This window comes from Macaca mulatta, chromosome 10 (assembly GCF_049350105.2).
Source record: "Macaca mulatta isolate MMU2019108-1 chromosome 10, T2T-MMU8v2.0, whole genome shotgun sequence".
NCBI lineage: Eukaryota > Metazoa > Chordata > Mammalia > Primates > Cercopithecidae > Macaca > Macaca mulatta.
In genome coordinates, this window is record NC_133415.1 from 16169267 (window position 1) to 16186044 (window position 16778).

Consider the following 16778-nt stretch of genomic DNA (forward strand, 5'->3'; position numbering starts at 1 on the left):
CAGAGCGAAACTCTGTCTCAAAAAAAAAAGAAAAAAAAAAGAAAGTAGAGAACTTTCTCCTGCTGGAGGCAGAACAGATGGGGCAGATACAGAAGAAGTCAGAGAGATGTGAAACATAAGAAGGCCTCGGTGGATTGCAACCTTAAATCGGGGCAGATTGAGGTGGACTTCACAGGGTGGGAGCTTGGGGACCCAGCACGGGAAAGGCACAGACTTAGAAAAGACAAACAAGAAGCTTCTGCCTTTTTCTAGAAGTTTCACTTCCTCCTGCCTACCATTAAATCTGCCCTTTCGCCTCCCACCCAAAGAGAAGCTGAGACAGCACTGGTGACTCAGCAAAATCTAGCAAAATCCGCCTTCTCTTTGTTTCCGCGAGTCCCCCTCCCAACCATGACACAGCAGAAATGCAGCTGCACGAGGGAAATGAGGAAATCACGACTCAGCATTCCCCAAGGCGCCCTCAGGAAACAGAAGTGGTTTGGGCAGCAGGGAGGGGGAGGGTCAGTGGCTCACCAGCCCCTAACAGTGAAAAACCAAGGCGAGGCCCTGGCATGGGAGGAATCATGGGGAGATTTCTTGGCCAAGCTGGATGGTGGCTAAGGAGAATGAGGAGACCCTGCCTGGATATCCTCCTCAAGCAGGGGATATCCCCAGTACATAAGGTCACAGAGGGTGTCCTGACCACACCCACACCCCACACAGACCGAGAAAGAACACATGCTCGACCCTGTGGGGGTCTGCAGGCTAACTGCTGTGTGACAGGCTGGAAAACAGCCTTCTTCAGCAAGGAAGACAAGCAGGAAATCTGACTTCGAGATAAATTCATTATATTGTGGAGGAGGCAAAATTTTACCTGTACCCTTTTAGAGTTTTCTGCTGGGCCTAAGAATTAAACTGACATGAGACAGATTAGTAGGAGAAAAGCATACACATTTATTTAACGTGCATTTACATAACACGTGAGCCGTCCTAAGGAAAAGAAGACTCAAGGAAACAGAACCAAACACATGCTGATTTGGACACAGAGTAGTAAACTGTGAAAACGTGACAAGGCAAAGTGGCATGGGCGTGGGTTAGGGTGGTTAACGGGCTGGGTAGAGAAGAGACTAGGAAGAACTGGCTTTAACAACGTTTGTTTGTACAGATTTATCTTGGCTTCAACTTCCTGCCATGGATGAGAAGAATGCTAATTTTCTCCTCTTATAGAGAAAAGTCTTCCATATGGAATTTCATCTCCTGCTTTCAGGAAGGAAAAAAGGTCAGAGCAACCGAGCAACGTTGTTTTTTTTTTTTTTTTGAGATGGAGTTTCGCTCTTGTGGCCCAGGCTGGAGTGCAGTGGCATGATCTCTGCTCACTGCAACCTCTGCCTCCCAGGTTCGTTCTATTCCCCTGCCTCAGCCTCCCGAGTAGTTGGGATGACAGGCGTGTGCCACCACGCCCGGCTAATTTTGTATTTTTAGTAGAGATGGGGTTTCTCCATGTTGGTCAGGCTGGTCTCAAACTCCTGATCTCAGGTGATCTGTCGGCCTTCGCCTCCCAAAGTGCTGGGATTACAGGCGTGAGCGACTGCGCCCAGCCCAGAGCAACCTTCTTACACTGTTTTTTTTTTTTTTTAAGTGCCTTTACCTCAAAATAATCTTTTTATTATTATTATTTTTTTTTTTTTTGAGACAGAATCTCACTCTGTTTCCAAGGCTGGAGTGCAGTGGTCTGTAACCTCAACCTCCTGGGCTCAAGCAATCCTCCCATCTGAGCCTCCCAAGTAGCTGGGACTATAGGCATGCACAACCATGCCTGGCAAATTTTTATATTTTGTATTTTTCGTAGAGACAAGGTTTCACCATGTTGCCCAAGCTGGTCTAGAACTCCTGAGCTCAAGCGATCCCCCCACATTGGCCTCCCAAAGTGGTGGGATTATAGGCATGTGCCACCATGCCTGGCCAGCTCAAAAGAATCCTTAATCAATGAGCTGGGCGTGGTGGCACACACCTGTAATCTCAGCTACTTGGGAGGCTGAGGCACGAGAATCACTTGAACCTAGGAGGCAGAGGTTGCAGTGAGCCGAGTTCGTGCCACTGCACTGCATCTTGGTGACAGAGTGAGACCCTGTCTCAAAATAATAATAATAATATTAATAATAATCCTTAATCTAAAGTGGCACATTTTGGGTGGCATATCCTGAACTCCTTCAATATAAAGCCTATATTCAAATGTCCCCTATTGCCCCAATAACCTCCTCTTTAGCCGTTTATCAGTCCAGGTTCCAGCCCAAGAGCATGCATTGCATTTACTTGTCCTGCCTCTTTGGGGTCCTCAGCCTTTGAAGTTTTTGAAAATGACAGGACGGCCATTTTACAGATGCCCCTCCATTTGAGTAGATCCCACCTTTAAGTTGCAGCGCCCCCGCGCCCCGCTCAACAGCGATTTAAAGTGTGAAGCCCCCAGCACAGTGCCTGGCCTGTGGCAGGCCGTCAGGAGATAGAAGTTCCCTAAAACAGTGGTGCGGGAAGTAGCATGAGGCTAGAGGAGTGAGAGGAAGGGTGGAGGAGCTGCTGTGGCTTCCCTAGGATTCAGGCGCAAGACGAGCCTGAGGACGTGCCGACTGAGGCACGTCCAGGCTCCAGACTTCACCCGGACATTCCGGACTTTGCCCCAAGGGATTAAACCTGGAGCAGCTGGAACTCTGAGAAAACAGATCTCTAGACCGTGACTCAGCGAAAACAGACACCGGGACCGTGACTCAGCGAAAACAGATCTCGGGACGGTGACTTAGCGAAAATAGACCTCGGGACCGTGACTCAGCAGGAAAAACACAGCCACGTGGCTCGGAAAAGGATTAGTCAGCAGGGGCAGAGTGGCGCCAGACGGGCTGGGCGTGGCTAGCTGGGGGGAAAGCGGGGGTGCGCCTGGCGTGGGGGTGCGCCTGGCGTGGGGGTGCGCCTGGCGTGGGGGTGCGCCTGGCGTGGGGGTGCGCCTGGGGCAGGGTGGTGGCATCGCGCCCCAGGCTCTGGGGACAGCGTGCCTTTCTTTAGGACCTGGCCCCTGCCTCTTGGACTCTCTAACCTCTAAAGTGTGGTTAATAGCCTGCAGGGCTGCTGGGAGGCTTAAGTGAGCCCAGAAGTGAGCTGAAGTGAGAACTGCCAAGTAGTTGATACTCACCGGGTCCCTTAACAAAAAACCTTGAACGAATAACCAATGCCTCTGCCAATCACAGGCTCGGCAGCACCGTGGGAACTTTTTTTTTTTTTTTTAGGAGTCTTTCTCTGTTGCCCAGGCTGGAGTGTAGTGGCACAATTTCCGCTCACTGCAACCTCTGTCTCCCAGGTTCAAGCAATTTTCCTGCCTCAGCCTCCCTAGTAGCTGGGATTACAGTTGGGATTACACCACACCCGGCTAATTTTTGTATTTTTTTAGTAGAGACGGGGTTTCATCATGTTGGCCAGGCTGGTCTTGAACTCCTGACCCTAGGTGATCCACCTGCCCATTATGAGAACTTCAATAGCTGCCTGGGAAGTTGGTGGTCCCTATCGAGTGACTGGAGATCTCCCTCAGTTCAATTCAGCCAATGTTTGATTGTCTTCCTGGGGCCTCAGTTTCCCCATGTTAAAAGTGAGGAATAAAGATAATTTATCGTTCTTAATGATATTCCCTGAGTCTATTATCATCATCATCCTTGATTTTTTTGTTGTTGTTGTTGAGACAGAGTCTCGCTCTGCCGCCCAGGCTGGAGTGCAGTGGCCGGATCTCAGCTCACTGCAAGCTCCGCCTCCCGGGTTCACGCCATTCTCCTGCCTCAGCCTCCCGAGTAGCTGGGACTATAGGCGCCCGCCACCTCGCCCGGCTAGTTTTTTGTATTTTTAAAGTAGAGACGGGGTTTCACCATGTCAGCCAGGATGGTCTCGATCTCCTGACCTCGTGATCCGCCCGTCTCGGCCTCCCAAAGTGCTGGGATTACAGGCTTGAGCCACCACGCCCGGCCGATTTTTTTTTGAGATGGGTTCTCACTCTGTCATTCAGGCTGCAGTGCAGTGGCACGATCTTGGCTCACTGCAGCCTCCATCACACGGGCTCAAGTGATCCTCCCACCCTAACCTCCCAAATAGCTAGGACCACAGGCCTGTGCCACCACATCCACCTGGCTAATTTTTTTGTGTTTCTGATGGAGACAGGGTCTCACTATGTTGCCCAGGCTGGTCTCAAACTCCTTGGTCCCTTAAGTAATATCAAGAATTTTTTCTTTTGGAGAAAGAAGGTGCCATTTTCCCCCATTACCCAACAGGATTTGGAGGAGAGTTGCTCAGATGAGGAGATTAGCACAGAGTAGGCAGCTCTTGAACGCAAGAGGGAAATTTATAATTTTACTTGCCGCCTCCAAAGTTACCCTTGGCTTTGTCCTGTTAATGACAGTGTCTGATTTGGAAGCCAGCCAGGGCAGAGAACCCCTTCAGCTCACGGCCATCAGGGGTTGGGATTCTGTCCTGGGGGTCCTTTGGCCCTCAGGGCAGTCCCATTTCCAGTGGCTGAGCTTGGGGCAAAGGGAGCAAGCCATGTGGGACTTTTCCCCATTTATCCCATGGGGGCAGTTTTTCTGCCAGTGGCCTGGCTTCTGGCACTGATGGCCATTACCTCAGAGGGTATTCTGAGGGCAGCCTGTATGGAACTAGAGGGCTTATCAAGCAGCCAATAGTTGAGCCTCTCTCTGTTGCCTGCATTTCTCCTTCTCTTTATCCCTGTCCTCCTTATTCTGCTGTTGGTTATAAAAGACCTAAGAAGGCTAATTTGAGGATTTCCTGCATAGGGGGCACTGGATTCTTTTGGAGAAAGAAAGGTTGACTTTTGTAATTTTCTCGCAGTTCATTTTTAGGCCAAACGGTATTAAAAAGGAAAAGTAGTTTTTTGTTCTAAGATTTGGGTGATCAAACTTCCCAGTTTTTGAGAATGCAGGGGCATGTTCTGACATAAGATGACGTGATTACTCACCTGCAAAGAGAGAACAAAGCAGAAAAAAAACAGAAAAGAAGGCATCCTCTTATTTTCCTTTCCTGAACAGGGCGTCCCCCATTCGTCCTTGGGGTTTTGGAATGAACCAGTTTTACTGTGTACCCTTAACCTTAGCCCCATCTCATCATAATTACCCACTGAGAACAGAGGAGATACTGAAGTGAACGGGGTGGCGGGGCACCCTCTTCATCCTTGGGGGTCCAGAATAAACCAGTTTAACTTGGCCATTATCTCTGTTCTAATGGTCATCTCTTAGCCGGGGATCAGCCTTCATCTCTGTCCTGTGGGCTTTTTTGTCTCCTGTGCCTATGGGCTTGGGCCAGCCTATATCCTTGACTCCATCACCTTGTAATGACCCCGGCTTGGAGCATTCTAGTAACAAAGTGATTATCCATTTCTGATTCCCATTTCCCACGTTCTTTAAGTAGATGAGAAACCTGTTTTTCAGCCAGCTGCCTCAAGGGGACTGGACTACCCTCCCTTTGAATATGACCTTGAGGGTCTTGATACATTTTGAGAAGGGCATGGAAGTGATTAGAGGAATGGAGGAAAATTTGTATTTGGGGTTCCTGGTCCGGCTGGGGTAACATGAAGAAAAAATGCTTCAGGAGGACAGGACAATCCCTCAGCTACAGGAGGAGGTGGGAGGAAGCAAGAGGAATACTCATGGAGAGCCTTCATCCACTTGCAAAAACAGCAGCCCTTGGATTCGAAAGGGTAACTTTTTTGTTTTTTGTTTTTTGCTTTTTTTTTTTTTGAGACGGAGCTTCACTCTTGTTGCCCAGGCTGGAGTGCGATGGTGTAATCTTGGCTCATTGCAACTTCTGCCTCCCAGGAGGTGTTTGACTGGGAGTGACTACAATGCAGAAGGTCAGGAACCCACCTGCCAAGGAAGGCAGGAAGGACCCTGGGCTCCAAGAAGAGGCCTGTTCCTTGGAGCCCAGGGCAGGGAGAAGCCTCCTCGAAGGAGAGTTGGCAGGACGGGGCCCCTGGGCAGCTGGGCGTGATCGGGGGAGTTGGCTAGGAATGGATGAGGAGAAGGTTGGGGGAAGGCTTTCCCTTCCTCTCCCTTCCAGCGATGCCTGCAGCGGGGCCCTCCTGCCCAGAGCTCAGCCTCAGACCTGTGCAGGAAAGAGAAATGGAACTGGCTGGCAAAGCCCTCTCTGCGCCCCTGTGGAATATGGGGGAGGGCTGAAGCTCAAGGTGGCTTTAGAGGCTGTTACGGGAATAGCTGAAACCCCTCAAATTCACATGTTGAAACCCTAACCTGGAGGAACTCAGACTATTTGGAGATTGTATTAAGGTATTTATTTATTTATTTATTTATTTTATTCTTTTTTGAGATGGAGTCTTACTCTGTCACTCAGGCTGGAGTGCAGTGGTGTGATCTTGGCTCACTGCAACCTCTGCCTCCCAGGTTCAAGTGATTCTCCTGCCTCAACCTCCCGAGTAGCTGGGATTACAGGTGGCTGCCACCATGCGTCACTGATTTTTGTATTTTTAGGAGAGATGGGGTTTCACCATGTTGACCAGGCTGGTCTCAAACTCCTGACCTCAGGTGATTCTCCCACCTCGACCTCCCAAAGTGTTGGGATTACAGGCATGAACCACCACACCCCGCCCGTATTAGAGCCTTTAAAGAGATAATTAAATTAAAATGGGGCTGTTAGGGTGAACCCTAATCCAATATGACTGGTGTCCTTATAAGAAAAGATTAGGACACAGGTACAGAAGGGAGGCCTTGTGAGGTCACAGGGAGAAGGTGGCCATCTGCAAACTGAGGAGGGAGGCTTCCAAAGAAACCAGCTGCTTGGCAAGGTGTCAGAGCGCTGGCAGCAGAGAATGGTTGGCTCACGGGTAATAAAGGGAATTTACTAACAACAGTATAGGTTTGAAAAGGGAAGTTGTATTAGACAGAAAGAACGCCGCAGCAGAGTTCAGCGGGGTGCCTCAGCGAGAGGACTGGGCGTGCCAGGGTAGATTTTCCTTAGGACCATTTATGGACCTTAAACCAGGAACTTAAGGGTAATTTGGACCATGTTAGCCACGTAGGTCATGGTACATGATTACATTTGTAAACATTTCAGTGCCTTGATGTCAGCAAGGGTTGCATGATGAGTTTCTATATGCATGCATTCCGGAGATGTAGAGAAATTCTAATTACTTATAAATTTTTGAGAAAGAAGCCTGGCGCCAGATGCTGGCTTCAGATAATAGGAAAGTCTAATTACTTCTACATTCCTCAGATGAGGAGTTTTGCCTCTGGATGGTTTGTTTGATGGCCACCAGGTGATCTTTTGCTCTCATCACCAACCCTGCTAACACCTTGATCTTGGACTTCCAACCTCCAAAAGTGTGAGAAATAAATTTCCATTGTCCAAGCCCCCAGCCTGTGGTACTGTGTTATGGTGGCCCAAGCCAACGAGCACAGGGTCCCAGACTCTAAGACTGGGAGTGGCTTTGAATACAGAGGCTCATTCCAACTCTTCTTTCCTCTCTTCTCTCTTTCTCCCTTTTTATTTTGAAAAAAATTTCAGACATACCAATGAGCTGAAAAAAATAGCACCATGAGGCCAGGCGCGGTGGCTCACGCCTGTAATCCCAGCACTTTGGGAGGCAGACGGATCATGAGGTCAGGAGATCAAGACCACCCTGGCTGACATGGTGAAACTCTGTCTCTACTAAAAATACAAAAAAATTAGCTGGGCGTGGTGGCGGGCGCCTGTAGTCCCAGATACTCGGGAGGCTGAGGCAGGAGAATGGCATGAACCCAGGAGGCGGAGCTTGCAGCGAGCCGAGATCGCACCACTGCACTCCAGCCTGGGCGACAGAGCAAGACTCTGTTTCAAAAAAAAAAAAAAAAAAAAAAAAGAATAGCACCACGAACACACCAGTACACCCTCCACCCACATTGCCCATGGTCAGCAGTTTGCTATTTGGTTTTTCTCTTTCTCTTTTTTTTTTCTTTTGTAGCATGTGTTAGAATTTCCTTAATTTGTAAGGCTGAATAATGTTTCCGTGTGTGTATGTGTGTGTGTATTCATTTGTATACACACACCATATTTTGTTTATCCTTTCATCCATCAATGGACACAGGTTGCTTTTACCTTTGGTCATTGTGAATAACGTTGCTATGCATGTGGGTGCGCAAAAATCTGTTCGTGTTCCTGTTTGCAATTCTTTTGGATGTATACCCAGAAGTCACATTGCTTTTTTTTTTTTTTTTGAGACAGGGTCTCACTCTGTCACCCAGATTGGAGTGCAGTGGCATGATCTTGGCTCACTGCAACCTCTGCCTCCCGGGTTCAAGTGATCCTCCCTCTTCAACCTCCCACGTAGCTGAGATTACAGGTGCCCACCATCACACCCGGCTACTTTTTGTATTTTTAGTAGAGACAAGGTTTCACCATGTTGGCCAGGCTGGTCTCAAACTCCTGGCCTCAAGTGATCCACCCACCTCAGCCTCCCAGAGTCCTGGGATGACTGGCATGAGCCACTGTGTCCAGCCTCTCGCTTTCGTTTTTTTTTTTTTTTTGAGACGGAGTCTCACTCTGCCGCCCAGGCTGGGGTGCAGTGGCCGGATCTCAGCTCACTGCAAGCTCCGCCTCCCGGGTTTACGTCATTCTCCTGCCTCAGCCTCCCGAGTAGCTGGGACTACAGGCGCCTGCCACCTCGCCCGGCTAGTTTTTTGTAATTTTTAGTAGAGACGGGGTTTCACCGTGTTAGCCAGGATGGTCTCGATCTCCTGACCTCGTGATCCGCCCGTCTCGGCCTCCCAAAGTGCTGGGATTATAGGCTTGAGCCACCGCGCCCGGCCTCGCTTTCGTTTTTATGTGTTAATTTTTTCAGAGCCATTTGAGAGTAAGTTGCAGACATCATGACACTTCGCTCCTAAGAGCAAGGACATCAATCCTTCTTATTATTTGCACATTAAGAATATCACACAATGTTCGTTACTCTCAGTCCACAGTCACAATTCCTCAGTTATCTCCAAAACTGTTCTCTAGAGGTCTGCTCTCCCTTTACCCACCATCCACTCATGTCTTTTGCGTGTATTTCATGACTTTGACTCGAAGATTGTTTTACAGAGACAGATCAGTTGTCTTAAAAATGTCCCATATTCTAAATTTGTCTTTTTCCTCAAATTAGATTCTGGTTAACCATTTTAGGCAAGAATGCTCTTATGGTGATAGTAAAACCCCTCAGGCCGGACGTGGCAGCTCACGCCTGTAATCCCAGCACTTTGGGAGGCTGAGGTGGTGGATCACAAGGTCAGGAGTTGGAGACCAGCGGGGTCAACATGGTGAAACCCTGTCTGTACTAAAAATACAAAAAGTTGGGTGTCGTGGCAGGTGCCTATAATCCCAGCTACTCAGGAGGCTGAGGTAGGAGAATCGCTTGAACCCAGGAGGCGGAGGTTGCGGTGAGCCGAGATTGCGCCATCGCACTCCAATCTGGGCAACAGAGCAAGACTGTATCTCAGGAAAAACAAAACCTCTCATAACGGAGGTGATGAAACCAAGGTCCAGCAAGTTGGTGGCAGAGTTTTGATACATTTTGATACCGGATTATTATTTATTATTATTGGGCTGGGCTTGGTGGCTTGTGTCTGTAATCCCAACACTTTGGGAGGCCGAGACGGGCGGATCACGAGGTCAGGAGATCGAGACCATCCTGGCTAACACAGTGAAACTCCGTCTCTACTAAAAAAATACAAAAATCTAGCCGGGCGAGGTGGCAGGCGCCTGTAGTCCCAGCTACTAGGGAGCCTGAGGCAGGAGAATGGTGTAAACCCGGGAGGCGGAGCTTGCAGTGAGCTGAGATGGGTCACTGCACTCCAGCCTGGGCGACAGAGCGAGACTCCGTCTCAACAACAACAACAACAAAAAAAATACAAAAATTAGCCGGGTGTGGGGGTATGGTGGTGCACAACTGTAATCCCAACTATTCAGGAGGCTGAGGCATGAGGATTGCTTAAACCCGGGAGGCAGAGGTGGCAGTGAGCAGAGCTTGAAGCACTATACTGCAGCCTGGGAGACAGGGAGACGCTGTTTCAAAAAAAAAAAAAAAAAAAAAATATATATATATATATAATAATTATTATTATTATTTGATACAGGGTCAGCCAAGCTGTTACTCTTGTCACCCAGGCTGGAGTGCAGTGGTGCAATCTTGGCTCACTGCAACCTCCACTTCCTGGGCTCAGGTGATCCTCCCACCTCAGCCTCCTGAGTAGCTAGGACTACAGGCACCACCATGCCTGGCTAATTTTTGTAATTTTTGTGGAGATGGTGTCTCACTCTGTTGCCATGGCTCATCTTGAACCCCTGGGCTCAAGTGATCTGCCTGCCTTGGCCTCACAAAGTGCTGGGATTACAGGCATGACATACTGTTCCCTGACACTAGATTATATGCTTGAACTCATGACTGTTTATGTAATAAAGACAAGTGTCTTTGTGTAAAGTGGGAGACCCTTGCTAAACAAAGGGAAATGGGATTTTTTTTTTTTTTTTGAGACAGAGTTTCACTCTTGTCACCCAGGCTGGAGTGCAATGGTACGATCTCTGCTCACTGCAACCTCCAGCTCCTGGGTTCAATCCATTCTCCTGCCTCAGCCTCCCAAGTGGCTGTAATTACAGGCTCCTGCCACCACATCCAGCTAATTTTTGTATTTTTAGTAGAGACAAGGTTTCACCATGATGGCCAGGCTGGTCTCAAACTCCTGACCTCAGGTGATCCACCCGCCTCAGCCTCCCTAAGTGCTGGGATGACAGGCGTGAGCCACCACGCCTGGCCGGGATCTGTTAATAGAAATGATACATTTCCTTTATTATAAGGCCTGGTGGCTAAAAACATCCTTAGACCTGGTTTTGAATCTCATTAATAATGACCTGAGCAAGTCTTTCAATGTCTCTGGGCCTCAGTTTTCTTATCTGTAAAATAGGGATAATAATAGTGAAGCTGTCTTCACAGGGTTAAGAAGAACTGAAGCCATCCTCACAGTGTTAACAAGGATTCTGGACAGAAATATTGTTATAATTAATCAGGCTGCTCTTTGACCCACTTCCTCGTAACCGAAAGTCACGTAGCCCTAGAATCGCTGACATTGGAATCATAACGCTTTTTGATTAAGAATTGCTTAATGGCCAGGCACCGTGGCTCATGCCTGTAATCCTAGCATTCTGGGAGGCCTTCTCTCCTTCTTTCCTTCCCTCCTCTCCTTCTTTTCTTTCTTTTCTTCCAGGCTGGAGTGCAGTGGCCGGATCTCAGCTCACTGCAAGCTCCGCCTCCCAGTTTCACGCCATTCTCCTGTCTCAGCCTCTTGAGTAGCCGGGACTACAGGCGCCTGCCACCACGCCCAGCTAATTTTTTTTTTTTGTATTTTTTTAGTAGAGACGGGGTTTCACCATGTTAGCCAGGACGGTCTGGATCTCCTGACCTCGTGATCCGCCTGTCTCGTCCTCCCAAAGTGCTGGGATTACAGGCGTGAGCCACCACACCCGGCCTTTTTTTTTTTTTTTTTTTTTTTTTATGAAGTCTTTCTCTGTTGCCCAGGCTGGAGTCCAGTGGCGCAATCTCGGCTCACTGCAATGTCTGCCTCCCGGGTTCAAGCAATTCTTCTGCCTCAGCCTCCTGAGTAGCTGGGACTATGGGCATGCACTACACTTGGCTAATTTTTGTATTTTTAGATCCCAGCACTTTGGGAGGCTGAGGTGGGCAGATCACCTGAGTTGCAGGAGTTTGAGATCACCCTGGCCAACATGGTGAAACCCTGTCTCTACTAAAAGTACAAACATTAGCCGGGCGTGGTGGCGGGAACCTGTAATCCCAGCTACTCAGGAGGCTGAGGCAGGAGAATCGCATGAACCCATGAGGCAGAGTCTACAGTGAACCGAAATTGCTCCACTGCGCTCCAACCTGGGTGACAGAGTGAAACTCTCTCTCTCTCTCTCTCTCTCTATATATATATATATATAATACTTACAATTACTGACAAATAAAAGTGCCCTGCTACTTGCCTCCTTCCCTGTTCCCCAAAGTGAATGAGCAGAGTGAGGTGGAGGTGCGGAAGAGAGGGACATGCCCAGAGCTTGAACTTGAGCCAAGCCCCACAGAGGAGGAAAGACATGGATGTCCCGGGCCTCTCTGAGGAGCACAGGATGCAGGACACTGGGTTATATAACTGCAGGGGCGCCGTCCACACTTGGACCATGTGAATGGGCCCTGGCTGGGCAGTGCAGAGCCTGCATGGTGCTGCAGGTGACAGGTGACAGGCGGCCCAGCAGGGTGGGATGGATCTATCCCAAGGGTACTTTAGCAATTCCTTCCTTGTTATGCAGGTGAGGAAACTGAAGTCAGAGAGAAAGGGGACTTGCCAATGGTGTGAGAGTGAGTGGCAGAGGTGGGACCACAACTCACGTCTCCTGCCCTGCCAATTTCCACTGTGGGGAACAGAAGGGGGTCTGTCCCAGATGGAGTACTCGGCTGAGCCTCTGTTTCCTCCTTTAAGTTGGAGCTAATTAAACTGACTTTTAGGCTGGGTGCAGTGGCTCAGGCCTGTAATCCCAGCACTTTGGGAGGCTGAGGTGGGTGGATCATTTACCAGGAGTTCGAGACCAGCCTGACCAACATGGTGAAACCCCGTCTCTACTAAAAATACAAAAATTAGCCAGGCGTGATGGCACGCGCCTATAGTCCCAACTACTCGGGAGGCTGAGGCAGGAGAATCGCTTGAACCTGGGAGGCAGAGGTTGCAGCGAGCCAAGATCATGCTATTACACTCCAGTCTGGGTGACAGAGTGAGACTCCGTCTCAAAAACAAACACACAAACAAAAAAACCAAAAAACAAAAACCTGGCTCTTGACCATCATGACGGCCACCTGTGACAGTGTCTGTGGACCCACTGTGTCACCTGTCCAGTGCTGGGAAGTGTTTAGTTCTCAGGGCCTCCCCAGCAGGCAGCTGTGAGAAAGGACCTCTATGAAGGTCCAAGGTCCTTCCTGAAGAAATTTCAGAACTTCTGGAGAAGCGGCATCCCCTGGGAAGAGGGCATGGGGGTGTGGTGGAAAGCCCCTGGCCTTTGGCATCAGACAGAGCTGGGTGCTGGACTCTGTACTTAACCCATATTGTGACCTCTTCACTCTGTAGACTCTCCATTTCTTTTTTTTTTTTTTTTGAGACGGAGTCTCGCTCAGTTACTCAGGCTGGAGTGCAGTGGCGCAATCTCAGCTCACTGCAAGCTCCGCCTCCTGGGTTCTCACCATTCTCCTGCCTCAGCCTCCCGAGTAGCTGGGATTATAGGCGCCCGCCACCACGCCCAGCTAATTTTTTTTTGGTATTTTTAGTAGAGACGGGGTTTCATCTTGTTAGCCAGGATAGTCTCGATCTCCTGACCTCGTGATCCACCCATCTCGGCTTCCCAAAGTGCTGGGATAACAGGCGTGAGCCACCGCGCCCGGCCATCTCCATGTCTTTATCAGGAAAATGGGAATGACAATCCCAGTTTACCAGTGCCAGATGAGATTGGGGTGTAGGAGCTTGGTGTACCTAGTGTAAGGTACACAATAGGTGTTCAGCTGGGGACACTCTTCTCTTTTCAAGGGGAGGGCTGACTCTTGCTGAAAAATCAGCAAGCTGGGCATGGTGGCTTATGCCTGAAATCCCAGCTCTTTCTTGGGAGGCTGAGTCAGGATTATTTGAGGTCAGGAGTTGGAGACCAGCCTGGACAACAAAGCAAGACCCCAGTCTGAAAAAATTAATAATAATTGGTGGGAGGGGACTGAGGGATGAGGAATTACCTACTGGGTACAATGTACGTTATTTGGGTGATGGTTAAACTAAAAGCCCAGGCAATATATCCATGTAACCAAAATGCACTTGTGGCTGGGCATAGTGGCTCACGCCTGTAATCCCAGTACTTTGGGAGACCGAGGCAGGCAGATCACCTGAGGTCAGGAGTGCAAGACCAGCCTGATCAACGTGGCAAAAGCCCATCTCTACTAAAAATACAAAAATTAGCGGGGCGTGATGGCAGGTGCCTGTCGTCCCAGCTACTCAGGAGGCTGAGGCAGGAGAATTGCTTGAACCTGGGAGGCGGAGGCTGCAGTGAGGTGAGATTGTGCCACTGCACTCCAGCCTGGGTGACAGAGTGAGACTCTGTCTCAAAGAAAAAAAAAAAGAAATGTTCAGTTTTTTAAACATTGACAATAGACTCAGTTAAAAAAAGAAAAAAGAACCACCACCACCCGCCACAAGATCTGACATGGCCCTGGGGCCGCCATTTTGACTGCTCTGGGTTGGCTGGCTTTTCTGATCCCAAATTGCTTGGTTCCTCTGCGATTCCCGGGGCAGAGTGGGCCTCAGAGATGAGAATTCCTGCCTCCTCTTCCTGGGCACATGATCACCTGTGTCAGTGGACATTCCCAGGTCACAGGCTCCCCACACACATTCTGTTCATGCCAAGAGCTCAGGGACCAGTGTCATCCTGTGCTGTGGTCATTCCACCCAAATGAGGTCATCTGGGGACATGGGTCATCAGGGGCCAGTCCTCAGGAGTTTCACAGCTGGGCTGGGGTTCATGGAGACCGGAGTCTGGTAGGTTTCCACTACCTACCTACCTACCTACCTACCTGATTGACCCGTTTTCCCCTGACTATTCCCTGTGTCTGGGAGGACAAAGGCTATGACCCATTTCTTGCTACTTACATCCTCAGAGCCTAGCACACAGTAGGCCCCTAGCAGGCGAGGATGACCGTGGCTATAGCCTCTACAGAGAAAAGAGGCAGGATTTGAAGCTCTAAAAATGGAGCCCAAATTTCTGAGCTTGGGAGATGAGGCTGAACCAAAACAAACCAGGATCACAGGGGAGAGTGGGCCTAAGTGTTTGCCTTAACTGCCAATCAGATTTTTAAAAAAAGTAACCTGCTCAAAACCACACAGCTGGTAAGTTGTGAAGCCTCAGAGACGGTGCTTGTGTGTGTGTGTGTTTTAATTGTAGTAAAATACACATAACATTTAACATTTTGACCACTTTTTTTTTTTTTTTTTGAGACGGAGTTTCACTCTTGTCACCCAGGCAATGGCATGATCTCGGCTCACTGCAACCTCCACCTCCTGGGTTCAATTGATTCTCCTGCCTCAGCTGCCTGAGTAGCTGGGATTACAGGCGAGCACTACCATGACCAGCAAATTTTTGTATTTTTAGTAGAGACAGGGTTTCGCCATGTTGGCCAGGCTGGTCTTGAACTCCTGACCTCAGGTGATCCATGTGCCTCAGCCTCCCAAAGTGCTGGGATTACAGGAGTAAGCTATCACCCCCGGCCCATTTTGACCACTTCTAAGTGTACAGTTCAGTGGCATTAAGTACATTGCCATTGTTGTACAACCATCACCACCATCCATCTCCAGAACTTTTCCATCATCCCAGACTAAACCTCTGTACCTATTAAACAATATGCCAACTAGATTTTATAGCTTAATTTATGGATCAGTATTGGGGGCTGGCCAGGTGAGATGGCTCCTATTAAAGGTGGTGAGTGCCCTGTCACTGGAGGTATGCAAGCGTGGGATACGGGTTGGCTGAAACAGCACCATCAGTCTGACTCTAAGTGAGTCTTTATGAGGTTTTTGTTGGAGGGGGAGATGAAAAGCCTTACATATTCTTAACTAAGCTGGGAGGTTTTCCTGTGTATTTATTTATTTATGTGTTTGGTACGTGTGTGTCCCAGAGGTCATGATTTGACCTGCAGTTACCTGTATTAAAAACAAGCTGTCCAATAGTGAGGCTTCATCATGTATCACCCAACCTCCCATCTTGTCAGGCCAGTCTGGGACCAGTGCCCAGGCATGGCGACTTCCTTCTCACTCTTGCTCCTGCCATCACCTTCCAGAAAGGTCTAATAGCCCCCTTCCTCCTATGCAAGTGATGGTGGGTTGGGAAGTGCAGTGTATGGCAATGTGGTGGACACTGTCGACTGTCTACACAACAGTCATCTCCTTTTCCCCTCGGGAACAGAACCCCAATTTGTTTGGGATCCAGATGGAATCACAGATTTAGGGAGGGTGTGCCCAGTGCCAGAGATGAGTCATGGTTACTCTGAGGCAGAGATTCTAGGTCATCCCATTCCTCTTTGCCAGCGTAATTGTTCAGGTGAATTCCATGATGGATGAATGACCAGCCAGGAAGTTAGAGTAGCTTGTCTGAGGAAGTGACATTGTAGCTGAGCCCTGAAGGATGAATGAATTAAGTAAGGTCGGGGGGTCTGTTTTAGAGGAAATAGCACTTACAAAGGCCCTGTGGTCAGGGCATGAAACTTTTTTTTTTTTTTTTTTTTTTGAGATGGAGTCTCACTCTGTCACCCAGCCTGGAATACAGTGGCGTGATCTTGGCTCACTGCAACCTCCACCTCCCAGGTTCAAGTGATTCTCCTGCCTCAGCCTCCCGAGTAACTGGGATTACAGGCATGCACCATCATGCCCTACTAATTTTTGTATTTTTAGTAGAGACAGGATTTCACCATGTTGGCCAGGCTGCTCTCGATCTCCTGACCTCATGATCACCTGCCTCGGCCTCCCAAAATGCTGGAATTACAGGCGTGAGCCACCACACCGGCCCAGCATGAAACTTTTGAGGTGGGAAAGACAGCCTGTCTGAAATGCAGAGAACCTGAAGAATGTGGCAGGGGATAGACTCCAGGGGCCCTGGAGGCCAGGCCAAGAGGTGGGTCTTTAGCCTGAGAGTAAGTGAAAGGCTTTAGGTGTGTGTCTTGGGTTTGG